Raw genomic sequence first — 9857 nt, forward strand, 5'->3', positions numbered from 1 at the left:
AGGGAGGTTGCACGGGTGAGTGCATGGGTGGGGTGGGTGCGTGCCTGGATGGCTGACGGGGTGGGTGGGTGGGTGGTTGGCTGGATGGGTGGGTGGGTGGATGGGGCCAACATATAATAACCTGGCAAAGGTGCCAGACAGAAGCAGGTCTACAATGAGCTGGCAAAGGAGCCAGACAAAAGGAATATTTCGGACAACTGAGCTAAACAGTATGGGGGTCCTCACAAAAATAGATGGGGTTTATCTGCTGGCCACAGGAAACACTCATGAAAACAGAGGAAGCAGGACCACCCTAAGGGGAGATGCCACAAAGACTCATGCCACTCATATGTACCTGTCTCCATCCATGGGGTGGGAAGACTAAGGCTTCAATGGGACCTTATAGTGAGAAGCACCATGATTGAGAACAAAGGGAAGCATGAAAAGGGTGGAACATGGCTGGTAGCAATAACAAAAACACTCATGGAGAGGGCACCATGAAACACAAACCGGAAAGACTGGAAAGCGTACCTCTTAGCTACCCAAAGCTTCAGGACAACTGTGGGACAATGAGGGAAAACAAAATTTGACCAAATCAAAATGCACAACTTTTATTCCAGGCAAAGGGTTCTGTGAGAATTGGGAAACAGTCAGGTGGGCACACACCCTGACGTGACATGAAAGTCCATGAGGTGGGTGGAAGTAGCAAGTGCACTAAGGGGAGGAATGATGGCATAAGCCTGATGGAGAAAGTTTGGTGGAAAACATTGTCCCGGGGATGGGGGCGATGAACCAAGGTGGGCACCCTGAACTATGGCAGTCCAACTCATGCCTTTAAATGGCAGGAGTGCGAGTGGTCTTTTACGGGGAGCCCCACTTTTGAAAAGGACTACACGGGCAGGACTGCTGGGGTTGGGGGTGTATGTGACACCACTGCTGGACGTGAGTGAGGAAGCATATGATAAAAACAGGATTGTGGAAGGGGTCAGACATGGTGGCCTTTCTGTAAAGGCAGCACCACAAGGGGTGGAAAGGGGCACTACTTTTGAAGAAGTAACCTCTGGGATATTGGGACACATACTCATGCATTTGTGGTCAAACAACATACACTGTTGACCACACACTGATAGGCTGAAGTGAAAATGGGAAGTCCTGCCATGATTCAGCTGTGGGAGAGTGACAGCAGCTATCACTCAGGCCTAGGGAGGCAGAGGACTTTTGTTCCCACTCTAGGTACCACAGCCAGGTCACGAAATACACTTACCCAAGGCCTGGCAGCTTCACGGCCTTGTGCACCTCCCCCCATGTGGATACAGGTCAGCCACCACCAGCTGTGCTACCCAGGCTGATGGGGGGGAGGGGAGGAGCCTACTAAACTTGTTGAGTATACATTGTGGTGGGAGTTAGCATGACTAACTGCATACAAAAAAACAGCATGACTAAACTGCATACAATAAACGGATAGGCTGGAGGGTTTGCTGCTGACAACCATGATATCCCCATGGAAATGATAATGAGCATCCACAGTATAGGGATATATAACCCTAGGAAATGCTATCTACAAGGGCACACACCATCTCTAAGGTTATGAGTACTCACTGCTCCCCAGCAAAATAACAAATAACTGGTACATGATGGAGTCAATTAGGAAACGGGGCAGTAGAAATGCGGGGGAGGGGGGGGGGGACTACCAGGACATCCACAGGATTAAAGTATCACAGTGAGCCCTTTCGCAAGTGCTCCACACCACACTGCAGCACCCCAAGAGCTCAAAGATATATGACCAAGGAACAAGGAGGGATATGGGCATACATAGCACAGAGATTGCCAGGGCCAATAAAGGTTGCTCAGAACATGCACATGTAGAAAAGAGCTCAGAAGGAACTATTTCAATTTTAAGCAACAGCCATTTAGTGGGCAGTCTGAGTCCAACACAGCTGCTGATAGCAGACAAATCACAGGGTGGGAAGGCTATTCCCAGCCAAAGTTGTCTGCAATGATCTCTTGTTGCACATCTAAATCCAAGTGGTGGAATCAATGTACTATGATATAAAGTGGATGCCATGGTGAGATTCCTTGGGATTCCAATACTCAGCACCATAGAATGCCAACAATAGGCTGCACACTTATGTATGGCTTGAAATTCAAAGGTTACATGTGCAACCACCCATGAGCACTTTGTTAGGCTCATCAAACCATGGAGGTGACGGGCAGTAATCATGGGATCATGACAGGAATGCTTATAATGAACCATGTGTGATAACTGATTGACAAGACAGGAAGGTTTAAATACCCATAGGCACTAGATGTCAGTCACATCTTCAAATGACCTGGAGTGCATGATCAGCATCTATTATTTGTCTTATATAGGGCTCCCACTTTTAAAGGGAAAATATAGCATAGCCAGTAAGGACTGTGCAAGACGCAGGTACAAATAAGCCACGACTCAACTAACACAGTTCCAGACATGTAAGCATGTGTATGAATTCAGAGAGCAACATGGGAGGGAATGAGGGTGATTACTTTTGCTGAAACGAGCTCTAGAAGGACAGTTCATACAGACATAACATGCAGTGGCATACAAACTGCACAGATTAACAATGCTGACCACAAAGACATAGGCTACAATAACAAGAAAGTGAAAACTAATGCCATAATTCAGCTGCTGGACAGTGACTGCAGCTATCATTCAGGCCTAGGGAAGCAGAGCGCTTTTTGTTGCCACACTAGGCAGGTGGCACAGACACAACAAATAGACTTTCCCAAGGCCTTGCAGCTTCACAGCTTTGTGCACTTCCCCCATGAGGATACAGATCTGCCACCGCCAGGCTATGCTACCCACCCAGGATGATGCAGACGGGGGAAGGGGGGGGGACGACTAAAATTCTGTGGGTGTACATCGTGCGTAGGAGGTAGCATGACCAAGTACATACAATAAACAGGCTGGAGGAGCTCCTGGGGTTACTGCCATATGACCATGGTGGGAATATAACCATAGTAAATGCCACTGCCTACAAGGGCACACACATCTTTGAGGCCATGAGTACTGACTGCTCCCCAGCAAAACAAATAACCTGTTAGTGAACAGGACAGAGTTCCATGGAGTCAATTAGGGAAAAGGGCAGAAGATATGCATGGGTTGGCTACCAGCACATCCACAGGATGGTAGCCTGCAGTTGGTCCTTTCTCAAGTACTCCACAGCACACTGCAGCAACCCAAGAGCTCAGAGCTATATGACCAAGGAACAGGGAGTGATATGGGCAGACATAGCACAGGGATTCAATGGTTGCTCAGCACATGCACATATAGGAAAAAACTCGCAAAGAAGTTTTTTCAGACAAAGCAACAGCCCTTTAGGGACCTGGCTGAGGCCAACACGGGTACTGCTAGCAGCGAACTCACATATGGTGAGACACGGTGATCTAAGTCCAAGTACTGCGATAAAGGGCCATACATGGTGCACTTCCCCATGAGAACAAATGCAAACCCTGGCGGGACACCTCAGGATCCAATACTTAGCAGCATAGACTGCCAAGAGTAGTCTGCACACTTACTTGGCTGCAACAACCAAAAGACTTCCAATACCCTAACAGCTGCATGGTTTCTATGCTTTAAAGTTCAGACATTGCAGGTGAAACCATCCATGAGTGCTTCACTATATTTATCACATCATGGGATTGGGTGGTAGGGAAGGATAGAATCATGACATAAACAGGCATAATGAACCAATCACGGTAGCCTCTGTGTTCCACATGGGAAGGTTTAGACACCCTGGGCACGATGTCAAACCCATTTCTTCAAATGCCCTGAGTGCATGATTACTATCCCTTTGGCGGTTTTACAATGAGCCCCTGTTTTGACAGGCACACTATAGCAGTGACCACTGGGTGCAGGACACAATATATTGGATTTCCCAGACACTACTGCTGGACATGCATGAGCCAGCACACAATGGAAACAATTCTAGGATGGCTTTGACATATTGGCCTTTGTGTGAGGGGAGCGCCCCAAGGGGGTGAGGAAAGGAGCACTGCTTTTGGAAAAACAGGCCCTGGAACATTGGGAGACTGACAACAGACATTTGTAAAAGTACACGTATGGACACTTGGCCGCACACTGATAGTCTGCAGTGAAAACAATGGTAACAGTGATGCCATAATTCAGCTGCTGGACAGCGACATCAGTTACTGGTCAGGCCTAGGGAAACAAGGCTTTTATTCCCACGCTAAGTGACACAGGCACACGACCAAATACACTTCCCATGCTCTTTTTGATGCATCTTGGGGGACCTCCCCCCATGAGAATGCAGGTCAGTCACCAGCAGGCTGTGCTGCCCAGAATAATGTAGTCAGGGGTAGGGGGCACTAAACTCCTGTGAGTACACATACTGTGGGAGGCAGCAAAAATGACTGCACGGAATAAGTTTTTGCTGCTGCCACGCAACCATGAGCTGGCCATACAAGAAAACAATAGGCATCCACGAAATGGAAATATAAAACTAGGAAATTGCACAACATGCAAGGACACACACCACCTTTAAGACTTACTTCATCCTCCCCAACAACCACCAAAAATAACCTGTTAGTGAACAAGCACGTCCCATTCTGGGGATGGGACCCGCAACCTGGGCATGTGCCTGGGATGGGAATGGAACCAAAAGACCTCCTGCTTCATAGGTCGAAGCTCAACCACTGAGCCACACCAGGCAGAGGTCATTCGGTGGCTTTAATGCTGTTCTCTGCACTCAAAGTCCCAACGAACAGAGACAAAAGGTACGTTTACTTGAATGTCAGAGGTGAACTTACCAGGCACTCGAGGTTCCGGGGCCTCCAGAAGGGACTATGCTCTTGAACCCTCACCCTCAGACTGTGACCCTGCAGCCACAATTAGGCGGCCCTAGGACAGGGTCCTCCCGAGACTCTAATTCCTCTTCCTCCTGAAGTGCCCCCTACCAGGCCTCCTGCCGATGCCACCTCACCTGACAAGCCATCCCAACTGCAGCCCTGTTGTTAAGGGAAACACAGTGGCAGTTGTGTGTGTGTGTGTGTGTATATATATATATATATATATATATATATATATGTGTGTGTGTGTGTGTGTGTGTACATATTTCAAGGCAGGAGAGGGAAGAAAGAGAAACATCCATGATGAGAATCACTCACCAGCTGCCTCCTGCTCCACCACACCGGAGATGGAGCAAAAATCTAGGAATCTGACACCAGACCTCCTGGTTCCTAGCTTAAACCTCAACCACTGAGCAACACTGCCCGGGTGCACCCACATGTAATCACTGTGCCCAGGAGAGAAAAAGTCCTTGGATATGGGCTGTTAACTCTGTTAACTTAGTGTGAACACTGCATTTACTCTGAGAATATCATTGCTTTGATCCACCGCGGGGAAGGGGGATCGCCCCAGCTCACCAACTCTTGTGGGTTTGGAGGTGTGAGGCACCTTGACTCTGTCCCCAGTTCTGATTGCGTTCCAGGGGGCATCTCTGGAGCCTGGAGTGTCCCTGATTCCCGACATTTGTATCCACAGGTTCAGCAAAGTGTTAAAGCAATAGAGTCTGTAAAAATTTCCAGGAGGAGGATTGGAAGAGGTGAAGACTCAATGCAAAGTGGGCCTCTAACAAAAAGGGGGTGACAACGGGGACTCTGGCCGCCTGCCAAGGGCGACATTGAAATCACGTCAGAGGACTGCACTGCAGAGACACATCAGCGTGAACTTCCCCATGCTGATGATTGTGCAGGAAAAGGCCCTGGTTTATAGGAAATTGCCCCTTGGTATGTGGGAGGAAAAAATTATAATATTTGCGGGGTCACAGGGCATCACACGGGTAATTTCAAATTGCTCGTGAACAGACGTCTCTGTGCTATGTTTGTCACTTTACTGTAATTTTGCTTTGGGATGGTTTAAAAAAAGTGTAAACAAGTGATGCAATTCCAGAGGTGTCCATAAGACGGCGACATAACATCACAAAAGTGCTGTTACCAGGTATATTAACAACAGGGGTTTTTTTTTTGTTTTTTTTCCTAGATGGAGTTCTTTAGTAATGAACTAAAACTTCCCTCAAAGGCTCTTCTTTTCGGCATTAAACTCAACATTTTTAAGCGTTAAAATATCTATGATGATAACGCCTTCAGAAAATATGACATGAAGTTTGAAAGTTTATTCAATAGCATACGTATCAAATCGCACATATAGAACCACATTTGTGCACTTGTTTTTCTTTTTTTAATATGTTATGGATCTCAGAGGGGAAGGGAGAGAAACACCAATGATTAGAGAAAACCTTCCATCGGCTGCCTTATGCACGCCCTCCTGGGGATGGAGCCCACAGTCTGGCAAGTGCCCTGACTGGGAATGGAACCGCATAACCTCCTGGTTCATAGGCGGAAGCTCAACCAGGGAGCCACACTGGCCGGAGGGCATCGGTGGTGTTAACGGTCTCCTCTTCAGTCAAAGCTCCGAAGAACAGAGACGAAAACAACATTTGCTTGACAATCGGAGGCGAACTTATCAGGCACTGGAGGCTCCGGGTCCTTCGGGAGGAACTCTGCTCTCCAACCCTCACCCCCAGCCTGTAACCCTGCAGCTGTGAGAACATTAAAAGTTAGAGTCATTATGATTTTCTCCAAGGACATATTTTCATTTCGGGTATAGAATGACTTCTTGCTGTGAAAGATGAGTTTGTTGGCCCAGCCACACCGGCATGAACATGAAGTTCTGTGGCTACTGAAGCTCTTCTGTGCCAGTTAGTAAATGACAACCCTGGACTCTCCCTCTCTCCTTGCTGCCCCCTCTCACCGCCAGGAGCAACCCAGCCCCCATCTCCCCAGGACCAGAGCTACAGGGGAAAAGGGATTATGGTCCCAACTCCCAAGCGCCTTCAACACCCGCCCCTTCACCCGAGCAGCTTGTTTTCCAACTGTTTTATATATTGGCTTCAGGTAAGGCTTGGTTTGCAGAAAGTATTCAGTGTGAAAACCGTTGGCAAATCCCTGCTCAAGGTCAGCCCTCAGGCCCTTGCAAGCTCCCACAGTCCAGGATTTCTGGGAATGCAGGCCTCTCTCCCAAACACAATAGCTCCTTATAAAGCCAAGTGCCCGTCTGCCTCCTGGTGTCATTACCTTGCATCCTAATGGGCAGCAGACTCAGACCTGTGGCCCCTAAGCTGGCTCCAAGTCAGATGAGGCAGAAGGTGCTGGAGCCCAGGCTCAAGAAAAGGCAGCAGGGAGTGGACGTGGCTCTATGCCCAGCCCTGTGCCAGGTGCTCTTGGTCCAGATCCATGATCCTGAGAGGTGCTCCCTTGCTCCCTTTCCTCCCTCCCTTCTCTTCCTTCAGGATTTACTGAGCACCACCAAAGGCAAAGCTCACATCCCCAAAATCTTACCGGCCCGTGAGAACATCTTCCAGAAAACCACTGTGACTGGGGTGGGTGCAGGATGCAGGGGGAGCCCCAAGGGACTCAGGGGAGGTTCTCCAGTGAAGTTATAGCTGAGCTGGGATTAGATGGATGAGGAAGGGCACGGAAGCCGGTTTGGCTCAGTGGTAGAGCGTCAGTCTGCGGACTGAAAGGTCCCAGGTTCGATTCAGGTCAAGGAATTGAACCTGGGACCTTGGTTGGGGGCACATCCCCAGTAGGGGGTGTGCAAGAGGCAGCTGGTCAATGTTTCTCTCTCATCGATGTTTCTAGCTCTCTATCTCTCTCCCTTTCTCTCTGTTAAAAATCAATAAAATAATATATTTGGAAAAAAAAAAAAAAAGGATGAGGAAGGGCATTCCAGGTGGAGGAACTGCATGTGTGAAGGCAGGGAGGCAGGAACTGTGGGAGGGTGGCTCCAGCCTGTCTGGGACCTATGGGAGAATGATGGAGCCCAGGTCCAGGAAATCTGCTGGGTAAGGTGGGGGTCCCAGAACCCACTACCTGGACCCACTGCCTCCTTTGCTTTTGGCTGCCTGGCCAGAAGAGGCCCTGCCTACCTATACTAAAGGAAGCTTTGAAGCTGAAGAGGGAGTGAGGAAGGAGAACCAGCTGGTGTGTATTTTTGGATTGCTTCACAGAAATCGCCTTCTCCTCCCCCTCCTCCAATACCATGGCAATCAGGGCCACCTATGAGCTGGGCTTAGTTGAGGGGGAGGTGAGCTGGGGGTAGGGACCTCTGCTCCCCCCTCTGAGCCTGTTTTGGCATCTAGAATATGGCCACAACAACCCAGTTGCTGGCTTCTGTCAACCCAGGTGCTCCAGGAAGCAGAGGTCCAGGCTGGACTCATGAGGGGAAAGGTAAGGGTGGGCCTGTGGAGGACTCTGCACCATCCTGCAGCTGGAGGCTGGGCCAGGTGACTGGAGTCCCTGAGCCACGTGGTCTGCACTTCCCACCCAGTAGCCCGCCTGATGTGTCCATTGCACTGTCACTGCCCAGGAGCCCAGGGCAGCGGGAGACAGGGCCGAGGCACAGACACAGGGATGGGTCTCCCCAGGAGCCCTGCAGTGAGAGGTCTAGGGATCTCCCCTGCTGGGGCACAAGGTTCAGCTGTTCCCAGACCCCGGTCAAAGCCCCTAAACGAAGACTGACCTAAACCCACAGGAGCATGTGCTCTCCCCGTTCAGGGGTCAGAATCTGAAATCAGGGTGTCGGGGCTGTGCTCCCTTGGAGGTTCCAGGGAGGGTCATTCCTGCCTCTTCAAGTTATGGGGGCTCCTGGCGGCATCCCTTCAATCTTCACGTGGCCCCACCCCTTGTTCACACATCCACTTCCTCTTCATCATGTGGCCCCGCCCCCTTGCTCCTGTGTCTATTCTCGATTACATGGCCCTTCCCTCTTGTTCACGAGTCTACACTGACGTGTTCACTTGGTCCCACCTCCTTGAGGCCTCGGATATGTTTCCCTGGTGCCACCTTCCTGGCTGGCTGGCTGCTCTGCTCTCACACCTGTCAACAGTGCCTTTGCCAAAGTCCTTCCAGAAAATCATTTGCACGTGCCCTCTTTCCTGCTGGGACTGTGACAGCTGGGATTGAAAAGGAGACAGGGGAGGTATCCTGTCCAGAGTCCATGCCAGAGGACCAGAGGGGCCTGTGCAGTCCTGGAGGGCTGGGGGAGGGAGGGAAGGGTGGTGAGGCAGGGGTGCTGACCAGGGAGTGAATTGCACTCAGGGCACGTGAGATGCACACACAATCACCCCACACTCCTGTGAGGAGCATGTGGCCCATTCTACAGGTGAGGCCACTGCAGCACAGAGAGGGTGAGAGACTTCCTGAGGGCACACAGTAGTGAAAAGGCAAAGCTAAAAAGGGAAACCTGGGCTGTCCAGAATGTGTATCTCCTTTACCTGTGACCTCTGGGTAAGTGGCCCCTCACTGTGGCCATTTGCTCTGATGGGCTTTACCCTTTCCCCCCACCCCACTCCTCCACCCACAGTGGACAGGGGTCCTGTCACTCACTGCACCAGTGCCTCTGGGTGGCTGCTCTCGGTCCCACGGTCCCTCCCAGCTGCTAACCTAGACGGAGTCCAGCTGCCTTTGGGCGAGGGCCTTGTGTGGAGAACGCCCCGCCTCCCCTCGCCTTCTGTGGCTTCGATGACAAAGTACCATTATTTTTCCTGGGTCTGGCTTCCACTACCCGCCTCCCTGGAAGATTTTGTTTTTCCTAGAAAAAAAAAATTGGCTCAGGGTCTGCAAACGGGCTGACTTCCTGCATTTGCTCTGTGAGACGTGGCTCTGCCCCCGTGCCTCCTGGTCCATGTCCCTGATGCCACCCCACCTCCTTGGCAGCATCTCTCATCCCCTGGAGCCCCCTGCAGCTCCAGGGAGACGCTGAGTCATTAGTCCCCCAGGTCCTGCCTGCAGCCATAGGGTCTACAAACCAGCCTGGGAGG

Source organism: Pipistrellus hanaki (assembly GCF_964339955.1).
Source record: "Pipistrellus hanaki genome assembly, contig: scaffold_53, whole genome shotgun sequence".
Taxonomy (NCBI): Eukaryota; Metazoa; Chordata; class Mammalia; order Chiroptera; family Vespertilionidae; genus Pipistrellus; species Pipistrellus hanaki.